The sequence below is a fragment of the Monomorium pharaonis genome, chromosome 1 (assembly GCF_013373865.1).
Source record: "Monomorium pharaonis isolate MP-MQ-018 chromosome 1, ASM1337386v2, whole genome shotgun sequence".
NCBI lineage: Eukaryota > Metazoa > Arthropoda > Insecta > Hymenoptera > Formicidae > Monomorium > Monomorium pharaonis.
In genome coordinates, this window is record NC_050467.1 from 26,484,855 (window position 1) to 26,506,471 (window position 21,617).

Consider the following 21,617-nt stretch of genomic DNA (forward strand, 5'->3'; position numbering starts at 1 on the left):
CATTAAGAATCAAATATAATTTAATTAAGAAAAAAATATTATCTGAAACAATTTTAAAAATGTAATAAAATATAGTTTTATAGTTTAAAATAATAGATTACATATTGAGTCATCAATAATTAATGTTTTTTTAGTACAATAAAAATTTCTTATAATAAAATAAATGTGAAAAGAATATCAATTTTCTCATCTAATCCATAACCAGGAAGGAAAGGGATTAATATACTACGCGTAGAGCAGCATGACTATAAATTCACACCAATATATATCGAACACTACATGCAGGCGATGTTCTCAGGTACTTTCTAGTAGATCGATACCAGGAGATGAAGGAAATTCCACGATGCACGCCGTAAGCGGAATCCTGAGAGAACCTCCCGTCCGCAAACGGAATAAGTTGGTCGGTTCTCAGACGCAAAGACAAATTCCTATCCAAAAAATGTTCGTGACACCAAAAATTTCCACGTAAACGTTTGTGCAAGATATACCATGTGTTATCAGAGAACATATAATATTTATAGTCATCATTTTGCAATGTGCAATACAAAAGTGAAATGCAATACATAATAAAATTTTTTTTTTAATTTTTAGAACAAGAATTATTACTACTTTCTGTCATTTCATAAATAGTTTAAAATGACATAAATATCCATTAACATAAAACCGAAAATGTGCTTCAGTCTACACGTTATTTACATAATTAACTCTTTTCTCATTGTTATTAATAATTATATTCCATTAGATATAATCATATCAACTACTTAAATAATTAAAATTAATCACGTATATAACTATATCATCGTGATAAAGATATAGTTACAGATCTTTAAAAATTTATATGAGATTTGCAGCATTTTATAACTATACAGTTTACGGTTTCTATTTTCTTCTTAGAAGATAACTGACAGATATATTACATTGCTTAAAAAGCAATTTGCGAGAATAAGAAGCTCACTATAGCTAGGTAGGCACGAAAGGCTCATTTCCTATCAATGTATATCTGCAAATTTACGGCGCAAACAGGAAGCAAGTTATGCGTTACGATCCTGTCGCTGCGAAATATAGAACCTGATACATTTCGAACAGTTACGGATCAATGCGCAAGGAGATGAAGGAAGTTCCAATGAATCAGTATAAAAGCGAGAATATCAACGATCAAAGTAAATGCATTAAAGCAAATTATGTCTCATTATTGAGAAAATCTGAACTTAGAAAGAAATTCTATACAAGCATAAAAATACATATGTAAATATATGTCGTAATAAATATATAAATCTCACGTATATATAAATTCGAATACAAAATGTCGAATGCAAAAATATTTAAAAAATATTTAAAAAATAATTCAAAATAAGCATTTTTCGAAAAAGTATTTACTTGTTAAAAATTGTTAATATTATTTATCGAATAAAATTTTATTCGATATAAAGTAATTAAATTAGTTTCATGTAATCTTCTACATTACATGCGGAAGATATCATGCAACGTTAATTAAATTATTAATGTAATTAAGATACGAGATGATAAGCTTTAGGAAGATAAGCTTTCATTCGTATTTGGCAGTATCAGATACACGCGTTTATTCGCGTGTATCCGATTATAAAAGTGCTTTACAAAAACAGCTACGATCGTATATAAATCTCAACACGATCGATTCAAATGTAACATATACGAAAATTTTTATCGCGACGCGATATATCAATGTCAAGCGGATATCCGGCAGAATAAACCCGAGGAGCGAACCGGCAAATGATCCACCGATTAATCTCCAACACCCGCGGGAAAAATTCAATTAAATTCGAATTGTGACCGTGAGGAAGAAAAAAAAAACATAATCCGCCTCATTGTCTGCGTACGAGGATTAAATCTGTCGATATAACTCGAAATAAAACTTTAGTGTTATTTTTCCTTCTGTGACAAACACTTATGTAAAATTTACATGTATGCTGTATGCAACTTTTGTTTAAATATACGAACAAGTTTTTAGTATATGTATCGTATAAAAAACATCGTATATGTTTGATGTAAAACATCGCCCCTTCAATGTCTCTCCATTAGTCGTTATATCGTCATCAACAATCTCGCAATAAAAACGAGGCTGATATTTTTACACGAAAATTTACGCAAAAGCGGCGTATTTTTATGAAAAAAATAACCTGAACAGTTTATGAAATAGTGGCAAAACATTTCGTAAAACGTTAAATAAATACAAAAGTAAAACTCATCAGTCATCGTATTCCAATGTGAATCATTGTGCTTCTCATATTTTTGATTGGCTGACAACAATTTACCCATACAGCACTTTGTGTTAATAGAATCAAAAATCGCGATTCTTATACGGAGATACATCGTTTTAAGAAATAAGATTCTACGTTTCTGTCGTGCCGAATAAAAATTAAGGCAATGCGTTCGCGATAGTGAAAGACGCACCGTCATTTGTACGAAATGGAGGAAGCGAGGAAGTAATTTGTGCTTGTCCCGCGCGCGCTTGTCGAATCCTGTCGGGAGTAATAATTCATGTCAGTGGCCCCTAGCTACCACTGTCGGGTATTCTTTACCTGATATACAGCGCAGAGTAGAATATATCGACCCGTTAGAAATAGCCTTGCAGGTCAGCACGCAAGTTTTTACATTAACTACCATCGACCCTTCGCGTGGCAAAGGTTTGCTTATGGCGTATGGTATCGTAACTAGCATAAACATCGTGTATTACATTACCTCACTAAAAACGCCTCGTTGATACTGGATGAAAAGATTTTTTTAATTAAAAAAATCGGAAAAAAAAGCTTGAAAATATTAAATATTTTTAATCAATTTTGCGCTTTTTAATCTCTTTCTGTCATAGAAAAATCGATCTCAAAAGATTTATTTTACAAATATTTTCAAGCATGGCTTTAAAGTTCTGTATTATTGAACACATTCTGCATTATTGAGCTATTATGTCCAACGATTTTAAATTCTTTCACAACGTGTCATTATGTATAAAAGGTCTATAAAATATTAAAGAAGTTTGTGTTCGGACATCGGTGCGCAAATGGACATGAAACAGTTATAATATAATATTTTCTTTCACTGTTGAAAATATTTGGGAAAATTTTGATAATCACCAGCAAATTACACGGAATTAGATTAGAAATAAAAGTAAACTTCTTGCTTCTTGACGCGTTGTCTGATAAGTATTCTAGTTGCTAACGGAGAAACTCGGACATGATGGGAGATGCACAATAAGTGTTGGGTTACGACACAAACTTGCGCAGGACAATGGACTAACGAAACTATGGTCTTGCGAAGACACAGCTAAACGCGGGTTATCGGGTTACCAGCAGTGCCGAGTTACCGAGAATCGTATAGCTTGAGGGTGGCTTGAAGATAAAGGACTGCCTGAAAAGTGCCTGCGGAACCCGTGGGAAATTTCGTCTCACGCAAATGCGTTCTTTGTATTACACCGTGTCGCTGTTGTGATCAATATAGCGCGAGAGGCTGGCGTGGCACACGTTTGCGCACGTTCGTTCGAGAGAGAAAACGAGATGAAAAAAAAAAAAAAAGAAAAGCATTGGTATGATGCATCAAAAGCCCCCCGACGAGACGCGCGCGTAATCGAGTGCACTCGCGATGATTACAACGATGACCAACGCGCGTCTCGCGATAATTAATCTTGGAAACGCTGACAGCGTTTATGGGTAACCGCAAGGCAGATACGGTTTCTATGATGCGCCAATTTCTCGCTTCTACATATATCAATATATTCCACGGGCTTGAAGCTTGGAATAGAGCAGTCTAATATAGACCAAACGCATGAAGCTATGGTGCGAGGGTAATAGGAGAGTCCGGCGAGGCGTTTGACAGGCAAACAACCTTCAACCATCTTGTTCGGCGACAACGATGCTATTATCTAGTCAACAACGTTATTGTAAACTGCTACAACCTCAAGTTCTATCGAGTGCAAAGTGATTTAACAACAGTTTAGCCAAGTATTATGTTTTGTCGTATCATGCGCGAACAACTTTATAATTTCTGATGGCATTAGCCCTGAGGGATTTCTAAAATTTATGTCAATCGCTTTATAATAACCTTAGATGGCAGACTGCATCTCCAAACTATCACGTTATACACGTGATGAGATATTATGCGAGTTTAGACAGCGATATCAGCGATGATAATGCCGGGGCAAGAATTGACCCGGCAGGATGGAATAATCGCGAGCTGCCCACGATGAATGAAAACAATAGGCGGCGCAGTAAACGTCATCACGAGAGAGCGCAAGCCGCGAAATGGCCTCTCCAAGAGGTTCTCTCACGTCCTGATGAAAGCTCGAAAAGTTCCATCCGTACCATCACGCCGACGTCCATGTCGTAGGCCAAGCTTTTGAGGAATTTCATAAACTTTTGTCGTCTGGAAAGTTAGAGGCTCGCCTGTGAATAGAGATCGCTTCTGCTCTCTTCTGGTTGCCTATACCGAGATAGGTGGAAAGCACACGATAGCGCCACTGTACATTTCGTTCGCCAGTTGACGATGGAACCGGTTGAATACAAGGAGTATTACGCTCCGAAGCCGTCTCTTTATGCTGGCTATCAATGGTTCTTGGAAACGGAGCAATAGGTGTAAACGTTGCATTGTCCATTCGCATTCAGGATAAGCGCTGTGAGTACATGCTCGCAGCAATCGGTTCCTAGTTTTTCATTGAACAATCCGAACAATCCTCCCTGACTCTCATGCGGCATCGTTCAATGACATTGCCACTCCAAACAAGTAAACGCGCATATCAACATTTAAATCAAATGTTAAACAAGATAAAGAGTGATGTATATATTTATATCTATTTGTATAAATTTAAAATTATTTTTTTCTGATTAAGACATAAATTTATGGTATTAATAATAATTAATAATAAATGTTGTAAATTGCATATCGTCAATAAATACTCAATGGAAAACAATTTTTTTGTAACGATATTGACTTTTCTCAGACTTTCAGACAGCTTGCGTTACAATTGCATTTCGATGCAAAACAGAACATACTTGCCGCACACGTGTGAGCAATGTCGCAGCACGTGTCGGGAGATGCAGGCACGCTCGCCAGTAATGCGCTGCACATGTAAGAAATGTATAGTCCGTGGCATTAATTATCATATTTTAGAGTGCTCGATACTCGTGGGAATTAACTTAAATAATTTGATTACTTAAATAATACGATTAACTTAAATAATATAATCAATATATCAATATATAACGTTTCGAGATTTAGTGCAAAATCTTACAATGAAAAAGTATATATTAGTATTGTATATTGTATAACAACATGCATATTGCAATTGTAATTTTAATTTAAAAAATAAAACAATATTTCTATTAACTATTAAGTATTAACAGAATTTGACATAAACGATTGTAAATAATCTGTTTGAATGCTCTTGAATATAAAGCATAATATATTCTTTGAGAACTTTCTGACGTAATAAAAACATCATGAATCTATGCCAACGAATTTAAATTGCTTCTTCCACATTCGTAACACGCGATCGTCTTGTTTGGCACTCGTCTATAATATCTTAGTCTAGATTATATATATACCTTTTATAATCGATAACACCACGGACGTTGTAAATTTAAACTCGTATCTAATCTCGTAAAACATGGATGCGGAGGCCATGAATGTATGTGTACGTCTACTAACTTCCGTGGTAATGTGATTAACATATACTACAAGCTTTTCCACTTGAGAAAGTAGCGCTATAATAGTAATTGTCGATATTTATAGTTTCGCTTGGACAGTGCGGTAAAAAGTATCTCAATGATAAAAAAAGCGAATATATCCGCATTAGCACGTCTCTAACAATTAACTTATCTACAAAATCTCTCACGCAATTTCATCACAATATTTTCTTTTTGTGTCTTACTTTTAGTTCATTTAATAGTTGTATTATATAACAAACTGTTGTAAAAATAAACCTCAAGATTTATATAAAAAAATGTTAAATAAGAAACTTTGTTGCTAATAATTTTATTTTCCAATGTAAAATATGTAATTTAAGTTTTACTATCTCGTATCATCAATATCATCAATTCAAGCGCCATGTGCATCACCGAAACCGCATCACTGTAAATCTGTCGTATCCAGAGGCACACGGTACGGCATGTAAAACCCTCGCATGACCGCACCGTACGACAATCAACGAAAAATCGATCAGTCTGGAATTTTATTCTAACGAGCAATGACCCAGGTGCATACACGCGATATTAGAAAATTCCGTTATGCGACAGCGCGCATTTAATAGGATTTTACGAGAGATGCATTACGAACGCCTCCAGTATTTTTACGACGCGAGGATATCCATGATGCCTGGACTCGTTTATCACCACTGTTATCGCATTACTGTTTGTTTACGACGACATAAAGGATATAGTCCGCTCAAAGGGAGCGTCGAAGGTTGGCCAGTTGCATACGACAGCGTCTCATACCTTATACGCGGGACACACAGTGTCAGAATCAACGGAGAGAGAGAGAGAGAGAGGATGGGGGGGGGAAGGGTCGGTTAACATAAATACGTCCGGGGCAGGTGTTCCGTAGTGATTGCCCGGCTCTGCCACGTCATTAAGCAACTCTGTTGTGAAAGTTACTTGGTCCGAAATAATCGCAAGTGTTTTTAATAAAAATTACAACCAAACGCGATTGGAAATTCCTATCGTGTTTTACCAGCACAATCGCCACCTCCCGCGTAATCGACAGCGGTAGAACGGCGGAGCAAAAGTGCTAGGTAGAAGCGAGTACCGCTATCGGAGTACTAAAACGTCGTATTACGTTATAATTTTACGCAAATTTATACCTCGTGTGAGAATGTTTGAAAAGACGAAGGAGCCCGTTAGCCTTATTCCCATGCCTTAAGACAATGCAGCAATGTAGTAGAAGGACTGTTACTTACCCCTCGAGTAATTAACAATCCGTTTTCCTAACAAACGAAACTGCTTAACGTTGTAACATGTTGCCGGCGGGCTTCGAGAATTCTCCATGTTGTGTGATAGAGAATTCTGGTAGCTCTCGTCTGCAATGTGTTAAGGTACAAAAAGACGAGTGATGCAGCTGCAAGATTCGCTGCAAGCAGCACAAGGTTAAGGAACGAGGCAGATTATAGACGATCGAACAACTTTTACTCCGCAAAGAAGAAAAGTATTAGTAGAATATTAGCAAAACGTAAACGACACGTACTATTTTTTTACATTATTTATAGAAAGTTTTGTTTTGGCACGTATATACTTTCATCTTATTATCATTATTATTATTTATAATTATATTAATTGTATCAGGAGTCTTCTAAGTATTATTGCTAATATTTCTTGGAATTCTTGGAATACATATATTTTTCTTTATATATGATATCTCATATTTTCCGTACTTCAATAAGATTATTATCAATAATAAATTTTAATGGAATAACAGTATAATGTACAAACTACTAAATCCTTTTGTTAAACATTTCATTATAACATGTATTTTGCAAACTGTTATTCATATTTTATGTCATCTAATTAGAATAAAATAATTGATGCTTAAATATCGGCTAATTATCATTTCGGTTATCGATTAAAAAATGCAAGAACCGAGAAAATAGAGATGCGCATTCATGAATAATGAGCTGCAGTGCCAACTAAATACGCGCAATGCAAATAAGAATTACATTGGAATAACGGGACAACGGAAACTAATAAGAGACTTCATTAAACGGAGCGAGTGGCAGAAAAGCGCGGTAGACGTATCACACGGAATACAAAGGGAAAATTCAAAGAAGAATTCAAGCATCGATGATAATGATATAAACACTGAAAAATGAAATTTTCAGTGCAGATGAAAAACTGGTTGATTAATTCAACCGTAGACAAATCGTTATAACAGAATATATTTTGTTTAATATAAAAACACTCCAACGTTTAATATGAAATCATTCAATTTTGTACATTTATATGACTTTCCAATACATGGGTACTTATATAATTTTCAAATATAACGTACAACGATTGTTACAGAGTGTTTAATGAAAAATTATTTGAACAATATCTTTCGTATATTGTTCAATGATTGAGAGGCTAACAGGTTATATCGAAACGAGGCACATACATAAAAAATTGTTAAAAAATGATTATAAAATACATTTATTCATAAATTCTGTTAGATTCAAGTAAACAAAAATTTCAAACTTCTTTCAGAGATGATTCGTTAAAAAATAATTGAGAAATTATAGTTTTATACTACATACTAAATCTCATTAATGATTTAATGGCCTTTCTCAATTCCCTGCCTGTCAAAATTGCTCCATGTGGTTTAGCAAGTCTGTGGTCTTGTAGTGCCCCAAGTCCTTCAAATATTGTATGGGTACGCAAGAACAAGCCGAACACCCGGCAAACAGGTTTCCTGCAGGCGACGCTATTGTGCGGTAATTTAAATCAGTATGCTCCTTTCGTGTCCGTTCGATAATATATCGTGAAGATTGTGGATATCGCGGATTATTTCTTTTATAAAAGCCATCAAACTTCTTTATACGGTTTGAATTTTGAAATATATAATGTGGTTTTGTAAACTTTGTATTAATTTCTTTGATAAAAATTACAGCTTAATATAGCAGTAAGACAGCAATAAAAAAATGCAGCAATGCTGTAATAAAGTTTTATATTACTACATCAAGATGGAATAAGTATTATTCAAGGTATAACACTTAAAAATAAAATTTATTATTACATCTTGATGCTGTAATATAAAACTTTATAACACTGGTGTATTATTCACTTAAACAATTTTAATGAAAGATATAGCAATGACACTATTAAATTTCTCTATAATAAACTTACATTTTAGCGTCAATTATACATAATTGCATTTTTTCCTTAGAGTAATCAGCTCGGAAAAATGAAAAGATTTATAAATTCTTGAGTCTAGTTATCGATGTGACTAAGATTAATTTCATGCAACACGTTCGATGAAGTTGTCCTATAATTTTCATTCCACAAGTTAAATTTTTGATCACCGTCAGTCTTGAATTGATCGCGAGATTGAGCGAGATGGAAGAATATTGGAAGGCATATACGCGGCGAATGGGCGCGAAGAACAGTGGCGAGGATCGCATACCTATGGAGCAGGTGTTCTACCAAGGACCGGCTTTTCGTTCTCCTTCGCCTCGCGCATACATCTGCACAGTGCTCTTCCGATCACAGTATTTACTTACGAATACGACACTCGCGCACAGATTTTCTGAGTAAGACCAATATCGAATATACGCTTCATTCGCTTCGAAAGGTTTTCTATGTAGAAATCCGATTTTCTTCGATTTTGCATTAAACATAATTGCAACTGCAAAATTCTCACTGATCGTCTTGCATCTTGGAAAATCGCGTAAGTCGATCCATTAATTTTATCCAATGACAAATTAACTTTATACACATCGTTGAGGCTCACCTTATAAATTCATAAATCTTTCAATTTTCTTCGGATTGATTAAATAAAGGAAGGCAAATTAAGAAGAAAGAGTAGCAAATTAAATGTAGAAAAGTAAAATCGAGGATAATCCAACTAATAGAGAAAAACTGAAAGAGAGAAACATATTGTAAAACAGAGTCATTATTATAAAAAACAAAATCGCAGGAAGTAAAGAAAGTTAACACGTTCACACAGCATCTGCTTATCGAGTATCAAAAACTGAAATCTCTCTAATAACAAAATATCGATGAAAATCGATAGGCCACCTGATAATTAGAATTAAAACACAGAGACCAATGCAAATTCCGGAAACATAACCATCGTTATAACTATGGCACGACGTGTGACGAATTCGTTGATTGAATTACATGTTTGCGATTGTACGGACACCCGGAGATTCTGCTGTGCAATTAATCGCCGACAATGAGCGAGGTAGGATCGATACGCGAGGCCGTAGGAAACATCCGAGTATTTCGCTTGCGCACGCTAAAATTTACTGCGTTTTAATTACGCTCTCTGGAGCCCCGCATTAATTGTTCCGGCCAATGCACTACGCTCTGCGACTGTTTATTGCAATAAATCGCCGTAAAATTTGAGTAGAACCGATTATCGATTGTTATAAACGCATTTCGCCTCTCGGACAGACTGAGTCGCGCTAGCAACAAAATAAAGTTAATATCACATTTCCAATTCAGACTAGTAATTTCTAATACAGAAAACAACGAATGTTTTAATCTGCGAAACATAACATTTTTTAATTTTTCATTAATAGAAATTAAAAATAATTATTACTGATGTATTCGTTTCAGCACTTTGAATATCGTCATGAGTTGATTGTATATATAAGATTCTTATTTCACTTCAATCCTTTTCCGTTACAATTTACACAGATACATGCGACCTACAGTTTAAACGCCGGCGGTTTCGAGCCATCTAATTACAAGGGTTTACATACATGGCATACATGGCAAGAGACTTTCAATGATTTGCCATTATCTTCTGAGAAGTAGCGATCGAATAAAAATGAGATGTTTCTGATCGGTTAGATGAATGAAGTCTAGGTCTTTGATACACAGACCAGACGCACCCTGCGTCATGATCACTAAGATTTTATCGGTAAGATTAATTTTATTAATTAATTTAATCAATAAGATCTTATTTTACCTAAATAAAGAAATAAGTATTTGAAAATATTCGTAACTGTTTATTAAATCGCTTTTGGATTTTGTTGAACCGAGACATGTCTCTGAAACGTTCCGTTTGTTTTATCGCAGAGTGAAACAGAAATAGTATAACAAGTACAGGCGAGTATTGAATAGTCCATTGAGCCGAGTCCTATTTCCGTATGCGCGCGCGTTAACTCACATCACAAATGGGAATGGTTTACGAGAAAAGAAGAGAAAGAAGGCGGGAAACAGGACGTTGACGCAAGACAACAGTATGGACCGGCCGTCTACCGCCAGGCGACAATCGCGATGCAACAACTGTCGATCGTGACTCTCGAGTCGCGAGCAATCGAAGAAACAACACGTGGCGGTCGATACGCGATACCACACCGCGCCGTCCTTTCTCTTCTCGTACCTTCATTGCTCGCGATATGTCCGGACGCTCTTTCACACACAACCTCTCCAACTCCTCCATCCTCCACCTCTTGCTTCTCCTTCGTCTTGGATACGATCGGCTCCGGGGTATCCGGAACGACTTACGGCAGCGTACAACAAAAGGCGGACGCGTACGTGCACCGTAACACAAAAGCCGGTGTGCTGCGGTTCGCGCCACGCCCATTGCTTATACCAACTTATACAACGAAGAAGAATATAATGCCGTTTATTGTTAAAGCTCCTGGCGCTGGCTTGATTGTCAAGTCCGCGTTGACAATGATGACTTAAAACGGAGGGAAAAAGAATCTTATTCCATACATTGATACAAAATATACATATATAGTACATTCAATGTATATACGTAAAAAGTGAGATGTAAAATGTTAGAAAGCTATTTTTTCATCGTTTCGAATTAACTCGCTACTGTCAGTGTGGTCTTGGCAGTCGAGCCAGCAGAAGATAAATATGTGTTTTCTTTCAATATATATATATATATATATATATATATATATATATATATATATATATACATATATGTCAGAAGTACGATAGTGTGACATATAAGTAAAAGATAAAGACTTTAATAGTCTACAGCTCTTTTATTAGCGAGTATATAATCAAAATCGATAAATGTAATGCCGAAATAATGTTCAGCATTAATCAATTAATTAATTTTGTTTTAACTAAAATAAAATTAAACTTATCAAACACTTTTGTATAATTAATCGATTGAGTATTTACTTAACGAAAATAATCGACCAAAAATTAATAAACATAACTATAATTGATTTAATTGAAATAAGTTAAACACGGTTGAAAAAAAATAATTATCAATCATTAATCGGTAATTTTCACATAATTTAAAAAAATAATATTTTTAACTTTTACGAATTTAAAGAATGTATTTAATATTAAACAAGTATTCAAATTGATATTAATTAATAATAAATTATTTAATTTCTTACATTAATCAATTCACTATTCAATTAATCATTATTAAATTAATAATAAATTAACAATTAATAATTAATAATTGATTTTGTAATCAGCAGTAGTTAATTATTTTCAATCAATCAATTAAATTAATCACAATTATATACAACAATTTATTTTAAACGATTTATTTTGTTGGTTAAAAATTTAATTGGTTAGCTAAGATTTGCTTCAAGATAACTAAAACATTTAAATAATAAAATTTTAATAATAATTTTATTATAAAATTAAGAATGAAAGTAATTATTAATAAATAAATTGATTAAATTTGTTCACTCTCCAAAAGAAAATTCAAATTTATTCGACATATATATAAGTATCATTTTATTGAAGTCGACCGATGTCACGAAAACTGATGCTACAATTCGCGCCACGCCCATTGCTTACTGAGCCATATAATAAAGAAGAATATAATGCTGCTCATTGTTAAGTATACTCATTTACAGCGTATGCACAACGGATTAAACGCGATAGATTGACGTACAAGCACAATAATTCGCTCTTAATCGAACTTTATCGAGCGCATCGATATCCAATATACCTATTAAAAGGTAGATAATCAAACTTGATTTGTATTTCAATAAGTATACAATCAAGCTCTTAATATTTTATCAAAATTAATTCAATATGTATCGTATCAGCGAAATTAAGAGATATCTATAAAAAGAGAATAACTTTTTCCGGATTACACTCATGGTGAATCCTGATTAGTTCGTAAAAGTTTTTATTCTTCTAAAAGAGTAAATTTTTTCAAAGTAAATTTAATATAAATACAATTTAATAAATTAAAATAGTAAATTTTAAATTATTAAAGCAAACATTACTTTTTCCATTATATTAAACACTACTACAATAGATTGTTATTAATATTTGAGACATACATGAAAAATAAAAAAGCAAACAGATAAACTCTGATTTACAGTTTTTGATTTTACAATAAAAAGAGTTGAAAAGTAATTATTACATAACTTTCGTAATAAACCTTTTGTCTCAGGTGTCATGTTAGTTTTAGAATACCTTAAAAAGACTCATAGATTTATGGCTACTAACTTTTCATCATGTTGATAAGATATACAATACTGGCGCGTTTTTGTCTGGGAAATGTTGACGATGTTGCGTGTCGCTGTCTAGAAACTGTCATAAACTATACGATAACAAATTTCGTTTACTACGGTAACCGCGGTCTTTACTCGTTATCTCGCCGTTGTCACAGAAATGAGACTCATTCAAGAGAAGTGTGTGCTCACCGTTAAATATACAGTAAATTATCTAAAACATCCCGACAACCCTCATATCCTTTCGGGTTTGCGTCCTACAGACATCGAGCTCGGGAATAATTGTGTACTTTAGACTTAAGCGGAGAGGGAATTTACTGTTCTTCTTTCGCGTGAAGATTAAATTTCCTTAAAGTTTTCCTCAATTCAGGCAAAAACGCGAATTTACTTTAACATCCTACTTGCTCAATAATGCTTCAGCGTTAAACAGCAAGGGCAAGAGTAAGGATTTATCTCATTAAATAATAAAATCAGCAAGTTTCTTCTAATCAATCAATCGGTACCTTCTCCTCTTCGGATATTACACAATTATTTGTAAATAATATTGTGCACAATTATATGAAAGTTTTCTCTAAAATTTTGTTAAAATAAGGCATATCGCTTAGGCTGCGGTACGATAATTTGCTACGTGTCGGCATAGTGGAGGGCACAATTTCGCAGGCGTCTTCAAACGACGTAAAATCGATCAGGAAACGCTCAGTCGAAAATCTTTTCGCAAAAGGAACGGCTTCAACAAACAGGATATGAAGTCATAACCTACATCCGTTGTGGCATACGTGCAAGGTAAAAGGTGGAAGCTCTCGCGGATTTTATTCAGATGTATGTCCGTAACGTCAATCTGTTTTCACGTCACGACCGTAGTTGGTAAATATATTCTGTAAGGCGATGTCGATTAGTTTACCTCTTCGGTCATGAATTATGGAGCTTACATAACTTTAATGCGATATAACGCGATGTTACGTCAACCGGCTTTAACTCCATGCGTACAATTTCGCCTCACGCCACGCGACGCAAGCGAGAGTAAATTCGCTCTCTTTTTCGCGTGTGCAGCGACAGTTAAATTATTGCCCTCCCTTTACAAAATTATATATCGTGGCGATTTACAGCACGGTGTTCAATTAAATGTACCAATATCTGGATGCAAAAGACACGGAAAGAACGGTTTTGTTCGTATCTAGGTATCTAAAAATTTAGCTAGGTATAGATCTCGAAATAATTTTGTTAGACGTTCAAGCACAATGAGCAAAAAGTTTTGACAATCTAGCAATCAGTTTGAACGTACATAATTACTTTGATGGTTTAACAAAATTATTTTTAAATCTACACAAACACACACATACACAGCTAAATTTTTTAATACTCTAACAAATCTTTCTTTCCGTGAAGTAATTTTAAAAAAGACTAAAATTCTAGATATACAAATGAGAATTTTTTTGAGCGTCCTTCAATCTCATGATAAGCTTTACGAGTAACGGTTGAGGGGAAAGTCTAGTTTTACAAATTTTCATTTTGTAAGGTCAGATGCTTCACGATCCGTGGAGTGTTGGGCGTCCTCCACGATGAAGCTGTGTAGTAGCTCTCATATTCGGGAAAGTCGCCTTTCATCAGAGAAAGTCGCAGCGCTATGAAACGAACCACCAGATTTTCAACCCTTCACAAGTAGCGGTAAAGTCCACCTATCAACAAGCCGCCACGGGTGTTCGTTAAAGCGTCCGCGCGCGCGCCTGTGTACGTCGAGATAGCAAAAAGGATGGTAAATATTATCTACGGGGAAGCGAAGAGCGCCGGTACTCTCTCGCCACCGCGTCGTCTACCCCTCATTCAAGTCTGCTGGTATCTTACGATATTGAGGGGATAGGAGCATGCGTGCTAGGGATCGCTCACTTTCGCCAGGTCGACCACCCTTGGAACGTATGACGGCGGTAACGTATTTTCGCAGGGCACGCAGTTTATTCTCGTGTTTTCCACGTGATTGAAACGAACCGTCCTCGCAACGGAAGAACAATAACTGAAACAATTGTTCCTACGCTACACGTACTTTGGACTGAATTGCAGAGATATGCGAAGCAAGCATTCGCAAGGTCGAATCGAATATGAAACTTTCACGTCGAATCGAACTGAATTGAATCAAATTTTCCCGAATTACGTCATATGATAACTTAAACGCAACAAAGTATTTTCAATGACGGTACGAAAACGATTGTCTATCGTGAAACACATGTTTTAATAATTATAACCCTTAAGAAACGTAGAAAAATTTTAGAAATCGACAAACAATCAGACAGAGAAATGGCACGCGTAATATAAATGATTTGAAATTCTCAAACTATTCTAATTCAAACACTATTCGCACACTTCTGAACTGTTTTTGTTTTCATCAATAAAAATCTACAATGCGTAAAAAAAAATCATTCTTGCAGTTTGTATTTTGTTATTATTATTATAAAATTTGTAAATAATGTTCTAAAATTGTCTATATAAATCAAGACACATATAAATGGTAATATACTTTATATATCTTTCAAAATCAAATACTTGAGCGCATAAGTTACGCAACAAAAAAGAAGCAGACGTTTCTGATGGATGCCTATTCATAAATAGATTGAGTCAGTTGTGGAATTACACGCCTGAGCGAATCGATATACTTGAAAAGAGTGGTTTTCCTCTCCGGCCGTTTTACGCTACTCCAAGACACGCGAGTGTATTGTAGTACCGACCCTTGCACCCGACAGCGCATCTAAAGTGATCAATCAGTGAGAGATTTCCATGAATGTGCACCACTCGACGCATTTCCTCAACTATACTTTGCCCTACGTGTGTAAAGTTAGCATCTCAATGTTTAGCATCTCATAAAAATACTACAGAATTACTTGCATCCAGCATAGTTCTACAGTTCTTAATAGGTTTCAACAATAGTTCCGTTGAATTACGTATTTTAATTAACTTTTTATAAATGAGATGCTAACTTCCAAAATCACATAATAGCATCTCACCGTATTTCGAATATACGACCACAGAGAAGACTAAATCTATAGAGTTCTATCGTTTAAAGACGTCCTATCAATAGTTCTGATGATTAAATTAATTTAAAAAGAAATTTTTGTTACAAAACATACGTATATATGCGTATACGTCTGCGCACGTAGATTTGGTGTAACTGGCATCTCAGACAGACAAAATTAATTAATTTAAAAAATTGAGAAAGTATTTTTCAACAACTATCTTGATGGAAAACTTGTATTTATAGGTCTAGACATGAGATGCTGGTCGAATATCGACAGTTCTATTTATTTTAACGCAGTTCTCATATAGTTCCGGACGCGTACAATAATTTTTTAAAAAGTTACGGTGATATAATTAATTAAAACATTTTTTAAACAATTATTTTGCCCGGAAAACTTGAATTTTGATGACTGGACGTGAGATGCTGGTCAAATATCAACAGTTCTATTTCTTTTAACGCAGTTTTCATATAGATACGGACGCGTACATTAATTTTCTAAAGAGTTCCGGTGGTATAAATAATTAAAACATTTTATAAACATTTATTTTGCCCTTAATTTTTCGGGTGAGACCGGGAGAGACGGGGAGAGACAGGGAGAGACCGGGAAAGACGGGGAGAGACGGGTAGAGATAGGGAGAGATGGGGAGAGACGGGGAGAGACCGGGAGAGACGGGGAGAGACCGGGAGAGACCGGGAGAGACGGGGAGAGACCGGAGAGACGGGGAGTGACGGAGAGAGACCGGGAGAGACGAGGAGAGACCGGGAGAGACGGGGAGAGACGGGGAGAGACCAGAAGAGACCGGGAGAGACTTAAAGAGACCGGGAGAGACGGGAAGAGACCCAGAGAGACAGCATCTCACGTCTAGCCCTCAAAATTCAAATTTTTCGGGCAAAATAATTGTTTAAAAAATGTTTTAATTAATTATATCACCGGAACTTTTTAGAAAATTATTGTACGCGTCCGGAACTATATGAGAACTGCGTTAAAATAAATAGAACTGTCGATATTCGACCAGCATCTCATGTCTAGACCTATAAATACAAGTTTTCCATCAAGATAGTTGTTGAAAAATACTTTCTCAATTTTTTAAATTAATTGATTTTGTCTATCTGAGATGCCAGTTACACCAAATCTACGTGCGCAGACGTATACGCATATATACGTATGTTTTGTAACAAAAATTTTTTTTAAATTAATTTAATCATCAGAACTATTGATAGGACGTCTTTAAACGATAGAACTCTATAGATTTAGTCTTCTCTGTGGTCGTATATTCGAAATACGGTGAGATGCTATTATGTGATTTTGGAAGTTAGCATCTCATTTATAAAAAGTTAATTAAAATACGTAATTCAACGGAACTATTGTTGAAACCTATCAAGGGGTACGTTCCGTTTCACGCATGATACGCATGATGCATCGTTCATCCTTGTTGTTTGTCAAACGTTAAACAAGGATGAACAATGCATTATGCGCATTATGCGTTGAAACGGAACGCAGCCAAGAACTGTAGAACTATGCTGGATGCAAGTAATTCTGCAGTATTTTATGAGATGCTAAACTTTGAGATGCTAACTTCACACACGTCTTTGCCCTTACCGCGGCGCGCGGCGTAGCGAGCTAAGCGCTCACGCCTTCTCAGTTTCTCAGTCGCAAGGAAGAGACAACAATAACGAAATCCGGACTGTTTACAGTGACGAAAGGTACACGTACGCGTCACGGCGCCGACGGTAGGATCTAAATCCGGATGGAGAGGACGACGACGGTACCGTTGTACACGATTTGGAAACACGCGCTCGCTCGGTCGGTCCCCACTCTCCCTCCTACCCTCTCTCACGCCTCCCCCAGAGCGTAATAATCCTTCCTACAATGAGGCGCGTGCGACACGTGTGCGCACGGATAACCCTGTGTCGCCTGTAGTCTCACGCTCACGACAAAAATCCCGAGACTATCGATCTTAATTACAGTCGATTGACGACGGTCCATGTCGAATGTGCGGGACACCTCGGAACCGCGCAAAAAGCACAGCGCAAAAAGTAATGAGGTAGTTGGAAATGTAACGGGCGGTCACGTCTCGCTGAGAATCAATATCGCGTTATACGAGTCTCGTTAATATGACTCTTTTAATTAAATCTTTCACTGTCGAAAACGTTGAAAATCGAGGGGTTCCGACGCACAATGGCAAGGAAAGCTTTACGATCTCGCCGTCGCTCATTATTTATGACATTGTTATTTCTCATAATAATCCGTATTGAAATATATAGAGAAAAAGTATATTTTCTATTTTATTTAACGAATGAATTAATCGTGATATGAAAAGATAGTATTTTTATCGCATTGACATTTCATATAAAAAAAATATATTGCACGCGAAAAATTCTCTCCAGTCTACCTTTCAAGATTAATTGAAACGCAAAGCAATATGAATGTAATAAGTTACTACATTCTAATTATTTTCAAGAATGGTTTTTTATATAAATAACAAGTATTTTTGTTAATTTAAATCTAGAATCGACTGAATAATATATTGGCAGATGGAAATGTTAAGTTTTCAATTTAAAATATTGATTATTAAATGGGGTCATAATACCACCTTCTCCTCTAATATCACACACACACACACACACACACACACACACACACACACACACACACACACACACACACACACACACACACACACACACACACAGAGCGCCATGTTTAAAGTTATGAGACGTCTTAAAGACGTCATTTAGATATTTTTAGACATCATAAGACATCTTTAAAACATCATATATCTCAATTTTGTCGGATACGTATTGCGTGAGATGCATACGTTGCATTTACATTACGTTTATCCTATATCTGGAATTTATTTGCCTGACCCATTGTGAGCGAATTAAACGACTCATTGTCAGTCGTGACGTGGTCATGAGTATTTCACAATTGGATATGCTCCGGGCGTTCGTCAAATATATCTGAAGTTACGGCATTTCGCGCAACATTCTCTTCGCGAAATTAAACCTGGTTTCAAAACAAAATGTAAAAAAAAATTGATATCGTCGCAACGCGAATGCAGACGTAATACTTTGGAAAAATATTTGCATGGTTTATCACGTACGTGAGCGCTAAGCAAACATTTCTTACGCCAAATAAATTCTAAAATGTAAACAAGCGTGTGCAGACCGTTCGGCGCCATATGGGTTCAGTGCACTCTGCATTTCGTCAATATTTTTGTATTGTCCCATGAGACCCCGTAGATCCCGCATACAGTTGTTCGATCTGTCTGCTATTCATATGCGAATTTATCTAACGTTACGCATGAAATCTCGCGTACTCGGCAAAAATTGTGGAGCATCCGAAACTCCAACAGAAGATTTGTCAGAGATCTTTTCTCAATTACATTTTCCAAATTAATTATATAATCGTAACAGTGCTTGAAAAACACTACTGTCAAAGTTTCGGAGTAAATTACAATCTGTACGTTACTATTTTCAAAGTGGAAATTAATATTTTCCAACAAGAGATCAGATTTTGATCATTAGATATTATTTTTAGCAATCAATATAAAATTTACTAAGCAAAAGCTGAGTCTTAAGCAATATGAAGCTGCTTTGAAACTAGTAACATATAAATCTCCTTGATTCTAAACTCTCTGACGATACTGTAGACATGTTATTACATCTAGCAAATGGGTCATGTGTGATGCGTACGCTCGCTCAAGAAAACGTTTCTGCTGGAAAATCGAGCGGTAAACCGCAAACTACGAGTTTGTATAGTCATTCATCTCGTTTTAGCTATAGCTATCAATTTCTGCTATTACATTGACCTTGTTGAATAAAATTTTTTAGCGGTTTATCCGCGGTATGTAACACTACAAGCTATTACAGAAAAAAGAAATAAAATGACGCTACAACCACAAATATTACGCATTTTAATTTCGTACACCTCAATTCTTCCTCAATAAGTATTTTATACAAGACATCAGTGTACACAACAAATTCGATAATTTGCCTCTTTTTTTTCAATTGACAGAATCTCCGATCGATCCAGAGCCGTTTCTTTAATATCGTAATATCAAAGCGCTAATAAAAGGAAACACAGTTTTTACAAATTGAATTACTCTATCGTAACAAAATATAAAAATTTTAACGTCTCAAATTTACACGCAAGTTATTCCATCGAAGGTGAGCTTAAATTTCAATTCAACATATTTACAGTATTGAATACCGAAGTCTTGTATTAAAGCTCGGCTCCGGATTGATCGATCTGCGATTAAAGGCGATTTGAATTGGAAGGTATAACAACGATTGTAATACCTCTTGAGCGAAGGAGTCCCGAAGGCGTCTCCGGTGTGAAGTTGCCGTTGTATGAAGCGGGCGGATAAAGTCAGGACGTCCAGGAAGCTGTCGTTGAACGGCGCCAAAAGCGTTGGCTGGCACTCCGAAATCACCACTGCGAAACTCGATTCCCGAATTCCATCGAGCAAGTAATCCGACAATAACTCCGACCGCGGTGGGTTGCGGGCGAGCGCGCGCGCGCGCGCGCGTATTTACATTCCGCGACTGCTGCTAGCAACGGACGAGGTGGTGCTGCTCCCCGCACGCTCACGCACTCGGATCTCGGATGCCCGCGAGCCACGACTCTCACGTGCCCGCCCGATCACGCCGTGTAACGCACGTCGCCGTGTCGTTTTCCGAACGCGAAACAACAAAAACAACAACAACAACAACGCCACTGTTTTCACACTGCACTGTCACGCCGAGAATCGAGATTCGATCGAGGTGTCCCGATTCCCGCGGCGAGTGTTATCGCGACAGTCGCGGCGCGACAGCCTTTACCTCCTTCGTTTCCGCTTTTTCAACGACGTATTCCTCTCCCTCTCTCTCTCTCTCTCTCTCTTCTCGTTCGAGACGGCGCGATCCGATCTCCAAGTCGCGGAGCAGTCGCGGATGCTGCTGCCTACCGTCGTCGATCGTCAAGCTGCGGAGAGGAGAGATGAACTAGCGGCGCGCGAACTCGAAGGGGGGAAGGGAAGAGGGGACGGAGGCGGAGAGCGGGAAAAGCGACACTGGCGCTCGCGAACTCGCGCGAAATCCAACTCCCACGACCCGACGGTTCGCGGTGGCGCGATGGCACAGGCACGCGAAGGGAGAGACGCCAAGAATCCGGAGTACGGAAGCACCGGAGCAGGTGTGCCTCGACGGACGTCCACGCTCGCTCTGAGAGGGTGCTCGGCAGCCGCCGGGCTCGCGCGCATCCGCGCCGCGCATTACGCTCACATCATTGGCCCGACGCGTACCGACACCAATCTCCCCCACCATTGGCCCTCGGCCCGGCAGGACTCTCGGGGCAGTCTCGGCGGCTGAGGCGGTTCTCCCCTGCTCCTGACTCTTTCTCGACAGGATTCCGCGACGTCTAGGGACCTTCAACTCTGAGGACGCGTTCTCGTAGTATCTCGTAGTATTAACTCGGATACTTCGATTACGATGTCGTTAACGAGCATCGTCGCGGTAGCG

The 21,617-nt window shown here is 36.9% G+C and overlaps 1 protein-coding gene across 5 annotated transcripts in view; it reads right to left on the reverse strand.

The window, feature by feature from the left end:
* Window positions 1-21,343, reverse strand: part of LOC105837171 (protein tincar) — a 121,239-nt gene extending 99,896 nt beyond the window's left edge. For 4 of the 5 annotated variants that reach the window (XM_012681720.3, XM_012681719.3, XM_012681721.3 and 1 more), the window contains exon 1: window positions 20,418-21,343. The gene's annotated coding sequence lies outside the window, so the exon portion shown is untranslated. The remainder of the gene's footprint in view (window positions 1-20,417) is intronic. The other variant, XM_036295477.1, reaches the window with a different exon arrangement.
* Between the last annotated feature and the right edge of the window lie 274 nt (window positions 21,344-21,617).